At 34.3% G+C, this 17,534-nt stretch overlaps 1 protein-coding gene across 6 annotated transcripts in view; it reads left to right on the top strand.

The window, feature by feature from the left end:
• The window catches only part of LOC110834432 (uncharacterized), a 337,206-nt gene that overhangs the window by 108,254 nt on the left and 211,418 nt on the right, over positions 1-17,534 (top strand). The window lies entirely within an intron of this gene.

The following is a 17,534-nucleotide window of genomic DNA, read 5'->3' as shown; positions in this document are numbered from 1 at the left end:
TGCCAGCGAAATTTATCTTGAGTCTTTTCAATCTATTGGAGAACCTCATACCTCGTTCCTGAATGATCTGTTAGAATATTACTATGTCACTTATATCTAGGTCTTTCAAATTGTCTCTTTCCTCCCGGTGCTGCATGTTCAGTTAAATCTGTGTTTAATATCACAAATAGTGACCGCCGCGGTTGATTCGGTTACTACGTCATTTGTGCGATGCGGGAAGTATTGAATATTAAGTTATAACGCAAGCGAATCTGTCAGCAACAATTATAAACAAGACTGTCCTGGCGCCTTTGGTGGGATCTGGCAGTGTTCGCGTTTGGCAGAAATCTGGATTCAGTGAAGATTTTTTCACATTTAATTTACTCTATGAAGGAATTTTATAAATTTTGTATTTCCGTTGCAATTTAGGGAGAATTTGTTATATTAAATTGTATTAATGTCTAAAACGAAAAAAAGTTTTTTTACTTCAATTTTGAAGGGTAATACTACTCTATATAATCGGAGTAACAGTTTGCTGTAACAGAAGAGGTTTCTTGATCCAAAACACAAAATGTGTTTAATGGTTTCCAATTATTTTATCTTGGGCTTGTATTCTGTGTTTTGGTATTCTTTGTCGGCAGACATAAAATTATATCGTTCTGTTACTGCCCGTAAATTTGATGAAGACTATTACAAGACCAAGATGACAATTCACTAAGAATATTTGTGAAGAAACCACTATCTGTTATCCCACTGAATAATATTTTCATATATTTTATTATTATTATTAGTGTTCTGTCTGACGACAGGTCCATATGAACAGGATCCTTCCATCCTTTTCTCGGACTGGGACCTGTTCATATACGTTCTTGGCAGATGATCCAGAAGTGGTTTGCCATTGCCTTCTTCTGTGTGTGAATGGAGTAATTGTTGGGATGCCACGGAGAAACCGGGGAAGCCCCCGGAGGAAAACTCCGTGTTGCCTAGACCACGGCCTTGCCCAACACAAGTTATAAATTCGGGCACCCCCGGGAATCGAACCCGAGACCTCAGGATTACAAGGCCAGCGTTCTAACCGCTAGACCACCGTAAAAATATATAACGCGCACAGATAAATAAGGTGGAATAAGTTTCTGATTTCTCGTCCAGACTGCTCGTCCTCCGTCTTGTATTCCTTCGTAAATGTGTACGTCTTCACGAGCCCGAACACCGCGATAAATCGTAGTCATGTTTTCGATCGATTCTCTAAAGTGTCGATAGAGCAGTTGTCTGTACACACCGACAAGAGTTGAGGGTCTGTGTCGCGAACACCGGAGGTAACTTAACGGGAAATTTCAAAGGTCAGACAAGAATTATATTAATTTAAGTAGCAAGGTAATTTAGCTGATGAGCACGAAACAACAAAGTTTCTCTCGATTTCTCTTAGACCTAATTTCACCAAAGTTCGTGCTAATTTGAAGACGAATTAATATTCATTAGATTATTTAGTTTGTCTTGTTTGACGGTGCTGTCTCAGTTACATGCTTCATAACGCCTTGGTAAGTGGATAATTACAAATTATGATTTCGAAAGGACGTCATGAATAATGGAAACCGTTCCAATATTTATATTGTGTTGTCAGAAATTGTTCGTCTTGGTACTATGTCTGATGTACAAAAGAAAATTAGGGGACAAATAGAATTAAAACGACTTAAGGGACAGTATACGATGTAACATTAATTTATTAGTTGTAGTCAGATTATACCAACGATATATGTCTTATGGGTTGTAGCGCCATGTAGTCGGGTAGAAGTTTATCGACGTTTCAGGGTGACGATGGAATCCATTATCGTCCTGATGATAAGGCTGCAAGTAATTATGAACCGTTCTTAAACTTGTACCAGATTACACAAAGCTATGCCCAGAAGACAGCCTTATTCGGTACTTACCGCAATGATAACCTGAAATTTTGACAATTCAGGAGTTTTTAGGAAATTAATTTAACCTGTGAGCGTTTTCGTGTTTCTTGTATACTTATAATACATTTCTAAATATATGTCACTAGGACACGTATTCAGGCCTAGCTAGGCTACCAACGAAGATACAGTACAGGCAGGTTATCTTGATAGCCAATATTTAGTGGTGAGAGAATTTTCGTCGAACAGAGGAAGGTATCAAGTAGGAAACATTTACTCAGATCCGAACTTTTGAACACTTGTTCATAGTATTGCTTACGCTGATACACGTCAAAAATTGCTAACGCCATCACAAGCACGTTAAACAAAGTAATTAGCATTTAGGAGTCAGAAATCATTAGTAATAACGGTATACGTTACTGATGTTTGCTTAACAGTCATCACAACGCCTGACGCGGCCGGACAGTGGCAACTAGGAAGGCTAATCTCAAGATATCTTGAGCGTACAATACGTGATTCGTCTGTCTAGTTTTGAGACATTTTATTCGGGTCTTCTCGTCTTATTTCTCTCACCCTGTACTTTATTAACTCCTTAAATTAAATGATAATTTATGGAAATAGAACTGTCATAAAATCTACTGACATGTTGTCTTATGCAGACATGGCGTCAGGATAAAATCTGAGTGCAGGTAGCCTAATTGAAAGGTGTTATCCTAACTGAGGTCAGTGTTAAAGTTCTCAGACCGTCCACACGAAAGTGTTGATAGATTACAGTAAACTTTGTACCTTACTGCTAATTTAAAATTTAAAATTCAGAATAAACCAAAAATTTTAGGATGTTTTCTGTACGTGTCAGATTATAACTTAACAGGTAAGATAGAGTTCTTGAACTTAGATTTCACGGCTAGAACTTAGTGTAAAACTTTCGCTATTGAGGGTGAGACGTTCTATGTGTTTTAACATCGTAAAGAAAGCAATGCTTGATGAAACGAAACGTAATTACGTCCTATGTTTTTGTTTCCCCAAGCGCCATGTTGATTTCTCTGTTTCATATTTATATATCTGAATATTTATTTAGAAATAATTTAATCCTCGTTTCAGATTTTATTCTTTAACTCGAAAATTAGGGAAATAACTATAGAAAAATGTAACTTACATCAGATATATATATATATATATATATATATATATATATATATACGACACTCAACTTATTTCTTCCAAATTGTGCGTCTTAGAAGACTATGTAATAGCTATATGAGATTTGCTGTTATGACGTAACAGAATAATATTTCAGATCTAAAACTTCTTGAGATGGTGAAGAGTCAATTGAATAAAAATTTACTTGGATATTATCCATCGTCTAGTAAATATAAAACGTAAAATGACGTTTCGGAGATAGAGTCCCATCTCCGAAACGTCGTTTTTTACGTTTTATATTTACTAGACGATGGATAATATCCAAGTAAATTTTTATTCAGAATAATATTTGCTTATAAGATTTAAATTATGTATCCCTTTGTGTGTTGAATGTTAGGTTAACGGTCCGTCCATACAACAATTATTTATTATAATTTCAGTGTTTTTTAAAAATCCACTATATATCAACCTTTTTTGGTCATCACATTTAATTTTTCTAAACTGCTAGATATGACTCCTAATTACTTACTTAAATTCATTTGATACCAGTAGAATTTCTTCTTGTTAAATGCACTAATCTTGTAGCCGATCCCCGTACAGTTTGAAATTTCATTTTGATGTTAAATACAATTAACATTTTACTCCGTGTTTAACCCAGGTTCATATCTGAGGACCAGATTAGTGATAATTCTCTGGCTTATAAGTCTTATCGCTTGCGTCTGTGGTTGTGACAGATGAGTGCTGGGAATTCGTAGGGAAAATCAGAATTGTTCTTGTAAAAATTCTACCTCTGAACAGCTTCGTTCACCACAAATTAAACATGTTCATGTTTGATACTGAACCCTGACCACTACGATGAAATTCTTGGCGTCTAGACGACCTGTCTGATACCGCGTAATTTTACACGGTCATAAAAAATAAGACGCTTTTGTTTTAAATACTTGACGTTAATGAATTTGGTGTCATTAAATTTTCTGATTTTAACCTTTTAAATCAGAGTGGTAAATGTGTGTACCAGCTGCTTTAACAGTCGACGTAATATGTTTTGTATGATTCTCACTGTATCATTACTTTGAACAGCATTAAACAATTGGTGTGTTTTCTTTGCGGTACTATTTGGATTTATAAATAATAATATCCATCCCGATTTAAATGGATCACTATTCACTGCCTTGCTGAAGACGTTACTAAATTCCTTAACACCTCAATGAACATTTCATTAATAAGCAAATAGAAATTAAACCGTTTCTTATATCAATCTCCCACTACTCCCCCTTAACATCTTCATTACTTATACCTTTTGTCCTTATCAGAAGGACGAACGAGCATTGACTGGGAACATTTTAACAATAAAATTCTCTACCCCCATAGATTTACACTTTTCTTCTACTTTTGTAATATTTGTTTCTAATTCCCTGTTCGTAGACTTCAAAGATTAAGTTACAATTTATAAGCAAATACTCTCCGGTTAATTATTGTTTCAGCTGGAATACAAACTACTCTCTTTCAATGACTAACCACGCAATTCTTATTTTCGATTTGAGGTCCTTATGGATGTGACTATGAATATGGCTGTATTCTGAGTTGTAGCCCTGATGATGGAAGCAGCAGGAACCTCTGAAACCTTGGTAAACATCTATTAGACTACACGTCACTACAACCTAGAAGACAGCCATCTTAACTCTGTGTTTCATCGCAACCGCCTTGTAAATTCGAGTCCTGGTAGTTACTCGAAGTGTAGGCAGAAATTTGATCATCTTTCGTTTGCGATGGGCAAAACAACGTAAATGATATTATCACAAATGAGTGTACGTATATACTCGTATAGCTTGAATTGTGTGATGTGACTGGAGATAAATCCTAAAGCTTTCAGAGAGAATTGTAATAAAGAAAGTGTTTTAGCTGAATATCTGATATACGAGGGTCGTAGACCAGTGTATCCTCTTGTGCCGGTAATTTGTCACCATCCGAAGCAGAAATGGAAACACAGGCGTATTGTAATCCAAATGAGAGATATTTTTGAAATGTGTTGTTCACGAATTTGCAACAGAAGTGTATTATTTTGCAGTGAATAAGTACAATTGCAATTTTATTTTCATTATATTTCATTGTAAATTTATAAAATTAAAAATTGTCTCAAATATGAAAATTGTGGACACTAATAATGTTTTGTTATTACGACGACCCATTTATGAGAACATTCTTAAAATTTTATTTCATGTAAATTATATGCCCGTACTGATAATTTAATGGGAACCAAAATCACAAAAAATATCTATTAGAAAATAATAACATTATTTTAGGTTTCTTTCATGTATTATCAAATTCATTCGAAATTATTTTCCACATCCTTGCAACGATAAAGTAGCATACGTTAACAAGTGAATTTTCCAGCAAAAAATGTGAGAGAATGACAGTGTTTTTTTTTGTGGTTCCTGTAATGTAAGTCACAATAAATGAGGAGCTCTCTAGCTAGAACCATCTACAAAATTACTTTGTGTCATCTGGCAACCGACACTTCTAGTACAATATCTTACATGATCCGAGAATTTTTATAGATTCTCTATCAGCGTAAGGATAAATAATGTATCTTTCACCTTATATCAAAAGTTTGATGTTTTTTGCTTTAAATCGAAATATTTAAAGAAAATAATCCAACTTTGTTATTAACTACAGCTTAATATTTTCCGTCAAATCAAAATTTTAATAAGATAATAAAATATAAAATATTTAAAATATCATTTCACGTTCCGCATCGAATGATCGATTTACAAATTGGAACGTTCCAATTTGTAAATCGATCATTCGATGCGGAACGTAAAATGATATTTTAAATATTTTATATTTTATTATCTTATTAAAATTGTGATTTGACGGAAAATATTAAAATATTAACCTAATTCACAATATGACGCAAATATACTACCTTATTAACTACAGCGTGTGGGATACTCAACATATGATAAATATGACGGAAGAACAAATGATTAAATTACGTTACAATAAAATAAAATATTATGTTTGTTCTCTGTATTTGAGGGGAAAATAACTGTTTTATACAATTATACTTTCTAACCTTGTTGGGGGACATACATTTTCTTGCTATGAAGGTTCTCAGGCAGTGCCCGTTTGTCCTTATGGCATACGCGGGTTTTAGATTTAACGCGTTTGGAAGTGAAGACTGTAGGCACTGGAACTATTTACAAGTTGAAGAAATACTTATTTAATCTAAATTTATAAATTTTGGCATTAAAATTCAGAGGCATTTCATTACATCAGTTATGCAGTGAAATGTATAATTTGTGTACTAACTCGGTATTTTTCCCAGGACCGTGGATTACCACCATGAAAAATCTTGTGTGATTGATGGCTTGAGTTATATGTAAAATGCAACGTACCTCACTGAAAACTTTCAAATAACGTGACAACTCGGATTTTGTTATCGTTATTCTGTAATGGTATATTTTTTACGGGAGCAATAAATGTATAAAAAATGTACGGTAATGGAATAAATAATGGTAGGAGTTATAAGTGGAAACGAGAGAAATGGTGGAATAAAATAAAGGTATGAAACTGGTAGAGGAAATAAAGAAACATGAAAGAGCCAATAATAAATTTACGAAAGACATAACCCTCCGTTTAATAAAATCGATTTATGTTACGTGTTGAATTTGCTTTAGGTTTTTGCCTTTATAGTGAAAGTAAGAAAAATGCGTGCTTCAAGGCCAGAGAGAAGACTTTACCCCCCCTTTATATGTGTTTCGTAGTCAACAGCGTTGTCAAATTTACTACGAGACTACATTCGAGCTGTGTTTACTCGCCTGGACTACGCTGATTGTGTTGCAACGTTGTACGATTTTGATGTGACCTTGAAACATGCAATTTCGTGCCTGCCGCTGGAATAAAATTCAATACAAGTGTAGAGAAGTTTATTTCGGTGATAAATGTCAGGAATTGGGTTAGTAGAAAAAGTAAATATAAATTTCGTTACGATAAAGATACAAATATAAATTGAAAATGTTTAAACAAGTTAATTGGAAAACAATATCAGCTTCTTTAGAGACGATATAACTTGACGTCTTATGTCCGGTCATAAATGTTATGTTCTAGAAGTAATTTAGGATATAAAATTTCCTTTTTAAGCACTTCATGAAACTAAAATATGAATCTGTTGTAGGCGTAGTTCATAAATAATATATGAGCAATGCATAATACAGCCATTATTTAATAAATCGAGATTTTTTTAAAAAAATAAGAATTATTATTCCAAGAGGGTGGTTCAGGGTCGATCATGTTTTTTCCCCCAAAAAAATTATGCCTGCATGTGGATGACGAAATAATCTTCGTTGCAGAAGGTGGAATCACTTTTAAGACGAGGGCACACAGCCGTAAACTTCATGCATTCTCATTAGAAATACAGTACAAAATAGGTCGGTCTCTGTCACTCCCAGTGTAGTACAGCGCTGTGTCATCAGATATGTGACGAAAAAAAATGAAACGTTTTGAAATTCTCCTCAGGTGAAGTGCGCAATATGGCGAAGAGACATAGCACGTTCAAGGGTTTATGATTGATGCAGCACATTTTCTGTAAGTCGTGAACTGGAAATTGTCACAGATGTAGAAAATTAATCGCATTGAGGATGTATTTTTTTTCAAAACAGACTAATTAAAGTGCGTGACACTGCATAAGTGTTAGGAGTGTAGAGACAATTATTTTTGAGCACTTATTTTTTAAGAAAGTTTGCACACGTTGGGTACGAAAGATTCTGACGTTCGACCAAAAGCACATGTATATATTTTGTGTAAATGAAAATAGTCCGGGTTTATCTTAAGCTACCCTCGTACCACCGACGACTAGTTCTTTCAAATGTTCTCTTTGCTTCAGGCTTTCTATTCAAAATTATCTCATCTCATAGTGAGTGGTATATATAATGTCAGTTATAATGGAATTTGAAAAGACGATACGTAGATGTATTATATTTATATGTATAACTTATTACTGAACAGCTAACAAACCACAATTTGCAAAGCGAGAAAGGTATTTAAAATTTATGTGCTGTGAAATTAATGCGAGTGCAAAGTTTTGAACTTCCAGTTATAATATTGCGAATTTTAAGTTCCTCTGGAAACTTCATTCGTGGAGGTGTTGAAAGACTTATGAAGCTTCTATATGCCTGTTAGCATCTCTGTAGCCTGTTAAGGCTAATGAGACTCACTATTGATCCAACTCTTGAAATTTCTGTACTCCGTACTTATGGAGTCTATTCGCAACAGCTCTTCATGCCTAATCTTGAAAGCAGATCACACAAAATCGTATAGAACAACTCAACCTAGTATCAAACTAGTATGTTGCTAGTCATACTGTATTTGTCACTTCCTTAATCCACGGAAATATCGATTACACCTACAATTTTCTTCACTATCATTTAGAAATATCGATTAATCTTACAATTTTTTTGCTCTAATTTAGAAAAATCGATTAGACCTACAATGAAGATATCCGTCTTCTGGGTTGTTGCGCCGTGTAGTCTGGTCGATGTTAACCAACGCTTCGGAGGTCATACTGCCTCCGTCATCAGGGCGATGAGTATGAAGATTTCCGTCTTCTGGGTTGTTGCGCTGTGTAGTCTGGTCGATGTTAACCAACGTTTCAGAGGTCATACTGCCTCCATCATCAGAGTATGAAGAATTCTGTCTTCTGGGTTGTTGCGCTCTGTAGTCTGGCAGATGTTTACCAACGTTTCAGAGGTCATACTGCCTCCATCATCAGAGTATGAAGACTTCTGTCTTCTGGGTTGTTGCGCTGTGTAGTCTGGTCGATGTTAACCAACGTTTCAGAGGTCATACTGCCTCCGTCATCAGAGTATGAAGATTTCTGTCTTCTGGGTTGTTGCGCTGTGTAGTCTGGCAGATGTTTACCAACGTTTCAGAGGTCATACTGCCTCCGTCATCAGGGCGATGAGTATGAAGATTTCCGTCTTCTGGGTTGTTGCGCTGTGTAGTCTGGTCGATGTTAACCAACGTTTCAGAGGTCATACTGCCTCCATCATCAGAGTATGAAGAATTCTGTCTTCTGGGTTGTTGCGCTCTGTAGTCTGGTCGACGTTAACCAACGTTTCAGAGGTCATACTGCCTCCGTCATCAGAGTATTAAGATTTCTGTCTTCTGGGTTGTTGCGCTGTGTAGTCTGGTCGATGTTTACCAACGTTTCAGAGGTCATACTGCCTCAGTCATCAGGGCAGTGAGTATGAAGATTTCTGTCTTCTGGGTTGTTGCGCTGTGTAGTCTGGTCGATGTTAACCAACGTTTCAGAGGTCATACTGCCTCCGTCATCAGGGTGATGAATATTCATCGACCAGACTACACAGTGCAATAACCCAGAAGACGGATATCTTCATACTCACCGCTGTGAGAACCTCAAGTCTAGACCTACAATGTTCTTCACTATCTTTTATAAATATCGATTAAACTTAAAATTGTCTTCGCTATCATTTAGAAATATCGATTACACATACAATTTTCTTTACTGTCTTTAAGGAATATCGATTACACCTACTGTAGTTGCTGCCTTACTTACCATCTGTACAACTTCAGACATCGAACATTTAGGCTGAGGTTTGTATTTCGACTTCCGGGATAGAATCTTCGTCTGGAGACCAGGTTTCCATACCGAGGTTTCCAATAGTTTTCCTCGGACTAACCAGGCTAACGGTAGAAGGTTAATTCCTATAAAAATATGGCTGTCTTCTGGGTTGTACCGCCATATAATCTGAACTTTATTGTTGTTTCAGAGGAACTTTATCCCTCCATCATTAGGGCTTTGAATAAGGTGCCTGAAAATTTGAGGAAGTACTCCGAAACGTCGGCGAACTTTGTCTAGACTGTATAGCACTACATGCCAAAATACAGTTATCTTCATACCGCAATGAAATCTAATATTTTGTTCTTCTTTGCCTTTAGAAGCCATGTCATAAACGGTTAACATTTCTGGAGTTATGAATAACACAAAGTTTTATACACAAACTGTACTGAGTAACAGCTGTGCCTGGAACAGTTCCAGCATTAGCTGTGAAAGTCATTAGAATATGCTTTTTCAGCATTACTTGAACAGCAAAGATATAATAAAATAAATATTAAAATATAAAAATAAATTGTTTACTTTTATCGATAAAATAGACCAAATAAATTTATTTTTCTGAACCGGATAATGCAAATAATAGTAAGACATTTGTAACAAGAGTAGTTTCTCATGACTATATTTTTATTTTATTCAAAAAAATATTTAAACTTATATAACAGATAATATTCTATTTGAAATATGATGATTATTTGTGTGTGGTTATATTTTAATCACTATTAGAATATCATAGGCTCACATTTTAGTTTGCAGAAGTAATAAAAATAATAAGACGTTTGCATAAATTTAGAAAAAATTTACTTGGAATCCATTAAATAATTTAGAATAATAAAATCACGCAGATAAATACAGAAGTGAGAAAATTGATATTCTAACTCTAAACAATTTACATAAAGTTATTCACTCATGTGAACAATACCATCTTCCATTTTCCATTACTGCTTCCATTTTAAAGTCTGACGTGTTGATAGGTTGTCAAGTCCAGATCTATAATGAGCGTACCACAATTCATATTAAAAATAGTTTTCAGTTAGTAAGTAGTACATAAATCTGTTTCTTTTAAAAAGGACTCCAGAAGATATTATTTTAGTTCTATTATAATAAACTTCAGGTTATAGCAAATATTTATTTATATGAATATATTAAATAAAGTCATTATTGTTTTTATCTTCCATTTTATACGTTCTGACTTTTAAATATTTTTAAAATTAATTTGAATTTTTATTTAAACCACACAAACCCAGATAATCGGGAGTCTAGTGTTTCAACCATTTGTGTAAAAATTTTATATTTATAACTGAAATAGTATTTAGCCAACCAAACAATTGCGAAGGAAGTTTAAATTTTCCAAAATATTGAATGCGTTCTTTTCATCCCAAGGTCATGCCCTTGTCCCGTGCATTTAAATGCTGTTGAATGATTGATAATAGCAAGTAATATTCGGAATTTTGAAAATCCACAGATCCCAAACATAAACGTAAAAAATGTAGGCAGAAATTATAAGAAAGCCACTTGTGGTTAAAGTTTTTTCCGTATCGATATAAAATTTTTGCGTTCTACTGTACTTTTTGATCTTGAATGTCTGGATGTGTAAGTGGGAAAATACAACGCAGGTAGCTTTCATTCATTTATGTCTGAAATTGTTTTGTAAAATAAGTCTTGAAACTCCCAAAAGTTTACTTCTGACGTCATTTTTTTTATCCCAAGCACTCTCGGCATTCTAATCGATAGTCTCGATTCCCTACTCTCCAGTGACGTCATTGCAATCGACTTGAATGTTTCTAGCCATGACCTGGGAGGGCGACTTAGGTGTGGTCTGTAGTACTCACGGGAGATAAATATAACTGCTCTTCGCTCCTTGGAGATGGTTTAGACTTTTATACCTGAATTCAGAAACCAGCCGAAACTTAAAAGCAATACGTAACATATTTCTCCTACTTGACTGTTGCTAGTGACACCTAGAAGTTTACAGTTATGTAACAGAAGCTCCCAAATTCTTACCATCTCAGCAGTATTTATAACCTGTGGTCCGCGTACTCCCAAAGACCGTACGTTGGTTATAAGGGATATCATAGTTGAGTACATTCTACTAATTTGTCTTTTGATGTTATATAGATATACATTTTAAAATTTTTATCTAATAGTAAAACTTACTTACGTACTCCACGGTCCCAAGTCCTTCCTGAGAAGTCAATAGTCAATTTTATTCCTGCCTGATTTTCTTGTATTTTACTAATTACACATTTTAAATCAAAGTTAAAAAGCAATAATAATAAAGCATCTCCTTCTTTTAGACAATTGTTAATAGGGAACGTGTCAGACAAATGTTTATCTGTACGGACTTTATTATAAGTTTCCTTTAAATATATTTTAATAAACGTAATTAGTTTTATGGGTAACTAGACTCAATGAGAATCATGTACAATATTTCACTCCTAACTGATTCATAAGATTTCTTGAAGTCTTTGAATAGGCATGACTTCTATTTTCTATTTAATATAAATGTTTTAGATAATTTGGGGGTGGGGGAGGGGGTTTCCGCGATACCAGTAGGTTGAAAAACAGTTTTATGACAAAAGAAATTGTGCAACATTTAATGGTACATATCCGTCTGATATTAGATAAATTATCGCTGCTATAATGTACGTTGAAATTCATAAGGCAGTGATTTAATTTGAATCTTCATCACTTGTCCATTTCAACCTTTTCCTTTGTCTCATTCGTTTATTTATCTGTTTTAGAAATGTTCCTAAATGCTTATAAAGTTGGCAAAACTTGTAAAATAGAACATTGTACCACGTAGCTCTTTTATTGAGGACGTGGTTGAAGTTAAGTGAAAAGTAATCGATTAGTGCAGGTGATACGATTGATTCGAATCGACTCAATTTCTGTTCTTTTATGTGCTCCAATGTTAAACTTCAAATAGAACATACAACAAGCTCTTAGAGAACTAAACTGATTCGAATGTGGCAGTGGAGTTTTGTGCACAAATGATATAAAGGCCATAATTGATGTTTCTTGATTGTTTCGCTGTATTTTGTATGACGATTTGTCTCATGTCGTGTGAGAAATTACAGGGTGATTACGAAAGTTATGTACTGAAGGAAGTGTGAAGAAATTGTAAATGCATACTTTCTGCTGATAGGAGTTTCTGAGGTGACTGAGAAAAACCATAAATTTTCTTTTGACGTATACCTGGCAGTTGGGCCGCCATTACGACCACGCTGATCTAAAGTGTAACACTGTATTGAACATATCGATATCCAACAGATATCGATTTATGTAGCACGTTTTGTTAAATTATATCTAAAACCGGAAGACATGCGTTAAATTCATAAGACATTAAATATTACGCATTTTTATCTGTTTAAATTAACTTTTGTTCCAAAATGTTTTTTTAACAAATATTTAGATATTTACTATTGAGATGCGAGTAGAAAGGTTTATCTGACTTTAATTATTCGTGTTTTTTTCCGTCTAATCACATTTGTATATAAATAAAATTATACATAAGATATTAAAATATCATTTACATATTTGGTACAACTTTTTACTACATGTTTCGGTTACATTGAATCATCTTTAGGTGTAAAGTTAAAAGTTAAAAATTATAATGTTATAAACTAAAACTTAATTACTGTTGTTGTGTAACTTCTGATGATGTTTACTTCTAAATTCATTGGAGTGAGGGTATATTTTGAAGTGATAGTGGTTTAACATTGGCCTGTAACGTAAATAATTTAAAATATTATTGAACTTGAAAGATGTAAATGATATTTTAATATCTTATGTATAATTTGGTTTATTTATATACAATTGTGATTAGACGGAAAAAACACGAATAATTAAATTTTAATTCACAATATGACGCAATTATATCAACTTATCTGACTTTATTTAAATTGTCCGTTATTTTTAAAAGATTGTGAACAATATTGTTATATATCGACACAGTGTAATGAAACTCGCCAATGTTAAATTTCGTGAATATCAGTTCAGCAATTTTCGAGTGGTTATATGCCTCCAAACAAATATGGCGAACATAACAAGGGTATTTTTGGTATATTGTGTTACTTACGCACAAAAAATGAAATATTTGTTTTATGGGGTTAATGTTCTCATTTCATAATCAGACTGTCTTGTCTAATCCCAACGTACACGCAAGGAAAAAGCGTTAAGAAATTAATTATATAGCAACCTGGGAACTTTCTTATGTAATGGAGGATGTTGCAGAATTTGTGAATAGTTTGAGTAATGAAGCAGTGGTTCTGATTTTCCGCAGAGTTGCACGAAAATTTTGAATTATGACAAAGTTAGAGATCGCTATTATTCAAATCTTCTTCAGAAATAGTAACACTTCGGTATTGTATTGACTATCGATACTAACTATTTATGAGGATAATTTACAGATTGTTCCTTGATCACTCCAATTATCTGGCCTTTAATTTCAGAGCTCAAGTGTTGAAACCTTGTAGATAAATGTAATAGTTATTTAGACTTATAATTTATGCCTTTAGTTTGTAATATTATAAATATATATCGTGTTTTAAATTAAGTTGAAAATTATGTAGAAATTCCAGGTATGGGGAATAATATGTACGTATGTATTCAAGCAATACTGTTCATGCAGAAATGTTGTATTTATATATAAAGCAAAACTAAAACCAGAGATCTTTCCATGCAAAGACTGCACAGAGAATATTTGTAGATAGCGAACAAAATAAAAGGATTCCTTGGAGACAAAGTCTTAAAGTTGTCCCTGGGTGTTAATCGAATCCTTTGCCTGTAGAGAGCATTACAGTCGTAACAAGTAGAGTACATTGCAAGCAATATAACCTAATTTCTTTAGGACATCACGTTGTCTTGGTAAAGTGCACTGCTAACTTTTTGGGATCGTCACAATACAAAATACAGGTATCCTAAAGACACAAACAACAAAACATTTCGTAGCTTCTTTTCAGTCACTTGTTCACTACTTTGAAGTGAGCTTCGAATCTATCCGTGGCCATTTTGAACACCCACACTAGATTCTATAATTCACTAAGTGCTAATGCTGACGTATGTAATGGTTCAGTATATTAAAATGTTTATATTTTATTTATTGAATGTGTATATACATCTTTTTGTGACAGTCTTTAGATAAATATACGCATTACTACACACGTAAATAAATGGTGAGAAATTATTGTAAGGATGTCCATCATCCCGATTATTAAAAAGCATATTTCAAATTTGTGAGTGACATTTAAATCTATCGAAAGGCCTGGTGTCGAATGTATACATGAAAATCTAACTGAGGCTTACTTACACACAGAACAACAATTTCTATTTACTAAATATTAGTTTATACTACCATACGCATTTCATCTCCCAAATGGCACATCAGTGTTCGTTTTGAGTAATTTTACATTTGATTTAAAAGTACGCTAAATTCTAATACAATAATTTATAGTTAATTTTAGCTTACTAACAATAAAGCATGTTTACAAAAATCATTCGTCAGGTTAATAAAATTCAGTTAAATAGTATGATAATTTTAAAATGTTCAAAAAAGCTTTTGTGGGAAGTTTAAAACAAAGTAGCCGTCACGAAATTAGACGCTTCAAGGTCACGGAAGGACTTTGTCTCTCTCTACAGCGCGGCTCAAAGTCAGGGGTAGAGCGTTGCCATCTTTACTACTGTTTACGTACTAAGCTGTCCCACTCATCTGGTTTAAGCTGTTCGTAATGCAACGTTGTACGGTTTTGCTGTGACCTTGAAACACAGTTTTGGTAACAGGCTAATGTAGTGTAGATAATAAAATGAGTCTTTATGCATGATGCTTTACACTTTTTCGTACTTACTTTGTATCCTTCGTGTTACAATAAATCTTGTAGATACTTTTATCTGTCGCACGTATTTTGGGAGCCACGGTGGTCTAGCGATCAGAACGCTGGCCTTGTAATCCTGGGGGTCTCGGGTTCAATTCAAGGCGGTGCCCGAATTTATAACTTGTGTTGGGCAAGGCCGTGGTCTAGGCAACACGGAGGTTTCCTCCGGGGGCTTCCCCGGTTTCTCCGTGGCATCCCAACTATTACTCCATTCACACACAGAAGAAGGCAATGGCAAACCACTTCTGGATCATCTGCCAAGAACGTATATGAACAGGTCCCAGTCCGAGAAAAGGATGGAAGGATCCTGTTCATATGGACCTGTCGTCAGACAGAACACTAAATAATAATAAGATGAGGTGGTCTAGCGGTTAGAACGCTGGCCTTGTAATCCTGGGGGTCTCGGGTTCGATTCCCGGCGGTGCCCGAATTTATAACTTGTGTTGGGCAAGGCCGTGGTCTAGGTAACACGGAGTTTTCCTCCGTGGCATCCCAACAATTACTCCATTCACACACAGAAGAAGGCAATGGCAAACCACTTCTGGATCATCTGCCAAGAACGTATATGAACAGGTCCCAGTCCGAGAAAAGGATGGAAGGATCCTGTTCATATGGACCTGTCGTCAGACAGAACACTAAATAAATAATATAAATACGTATTGTGATCATAAAAACTGTTCACGGCGTTCTTCATGAAAATCTGAGAACATTTTAGTACGCATCAGAAGTTACTGAGTTTTAGGCTGATTCCATATGATCGTACCGCTGCAAAATAAGAATTTCTTGAACGTTTATATATGTTATAATTCTTCATTTTCGGACGTAGCAATTAACTTTTTTAAATTTTTCTTATTCTTATCTCCGTAATTGTTTAACTTCGGACTGAGGTACGTTTGGTTATTACGACTCAAATAGGCCCAAGAAACCTTTCTGATACACTCTTTATACAATGTTTTGGTCGTACATACTGTGTATTCATTCGCAGAGATAAAAAAAATAAGTGAGTTTATAGGAGATTACTGTGCTCTGTTGAAAAATCAATTAATATAATTATTAGGTACTATTCGAGGTTAGTCCGAAGATGGCTGTCTTCTGGGTTGTATGGTCGTGTAGTCTGATAAAACTGAAAACGGAGGCAGAAAGTATCTCTGAAACGTCGGTAAACTTCTACCAGACTACATGGCTACCCGGAAGACAGCCAACTTAAATGTTAATTTCGACATTGAGTTGTGAATTGATGAAAAATATACTTTGTACGAAGTTGTGTAGTAAAGAGTGGTAAGTACAGTTGTTGCAAAATAATTCGGAGCTCGGGTTACGTCGCAGGAACAGGAGAATTGAAGATTAAAAGGTTAGGGAGGAGTGAGACAAAAGGAGTCTAAGCATATTTAGTATAACTGAATTTTTTTGTTCTTTTAATTTTCACAAATTTGGTGTCATTTAATATAAAAATAATTATTATATTTGTTTACCGTCAAATCACAATAAAATAGTAAGTTAAGATAATTAAAATGATTAAAATATCATCTTATGTTCCATATCGAGCATTCGATTTACATCGGAACATTCACAACATGTTTCGGTTTATCAAACCGTCATCAGATGTAAATTATAAACTTTTAAACTCAAATTACAATTATTTATAGTTTTTACAATTTTATAATTTTATCATCTTTCTCAGTATATTTTATGGAAGTTGTGTCTAGATATTATTAATATAACATTATTGTTCAGGTGGTGTTATTGATGTTTATACCAGTCTGTGAAGTAAAAGATTCGAAAACATTAATGAAATATGATTGAATATATGTCATTTAATATATCGACTTTTACGCTACATTGTATTTTGTAAAATAAAGGAACTAAAAAAATTAATGCAAAAACGCGCCTTAACCCGCGGAAGCTACTTCTACATTCTAAACGTAATAATTCCGATCTCCTACGTGTTTATCTGTAACTGTCATCTAAGCTCGGAGATATTTTACGTCTTCCTGTATTCGCAGCAAGAGTGGC

The sequence above is a fragment of the Zootermopsis nevadensis genome, unplaced genomic scaffold (assembly GCF_977971745.1).
Source record: "Zootermopsis nevadensis isolate Lab colony 2312 unplaced genomic scaffold, Znev_1.0 Znev_ptg000031l, whole genome shotgun sequence".
Classification (NCBI taxonomy): Eukaryota; Metazoa; Arthropoda; class Insecta; order Blattodea; family Termopsidae; genus Zootermopsis; species Zootermopsis nevadensis.
The sequence above is the reverse complement of the archived record's forward strand: the minus strand, read 5'-3'. Positions and strand labels throughout refer to the sequence as shown.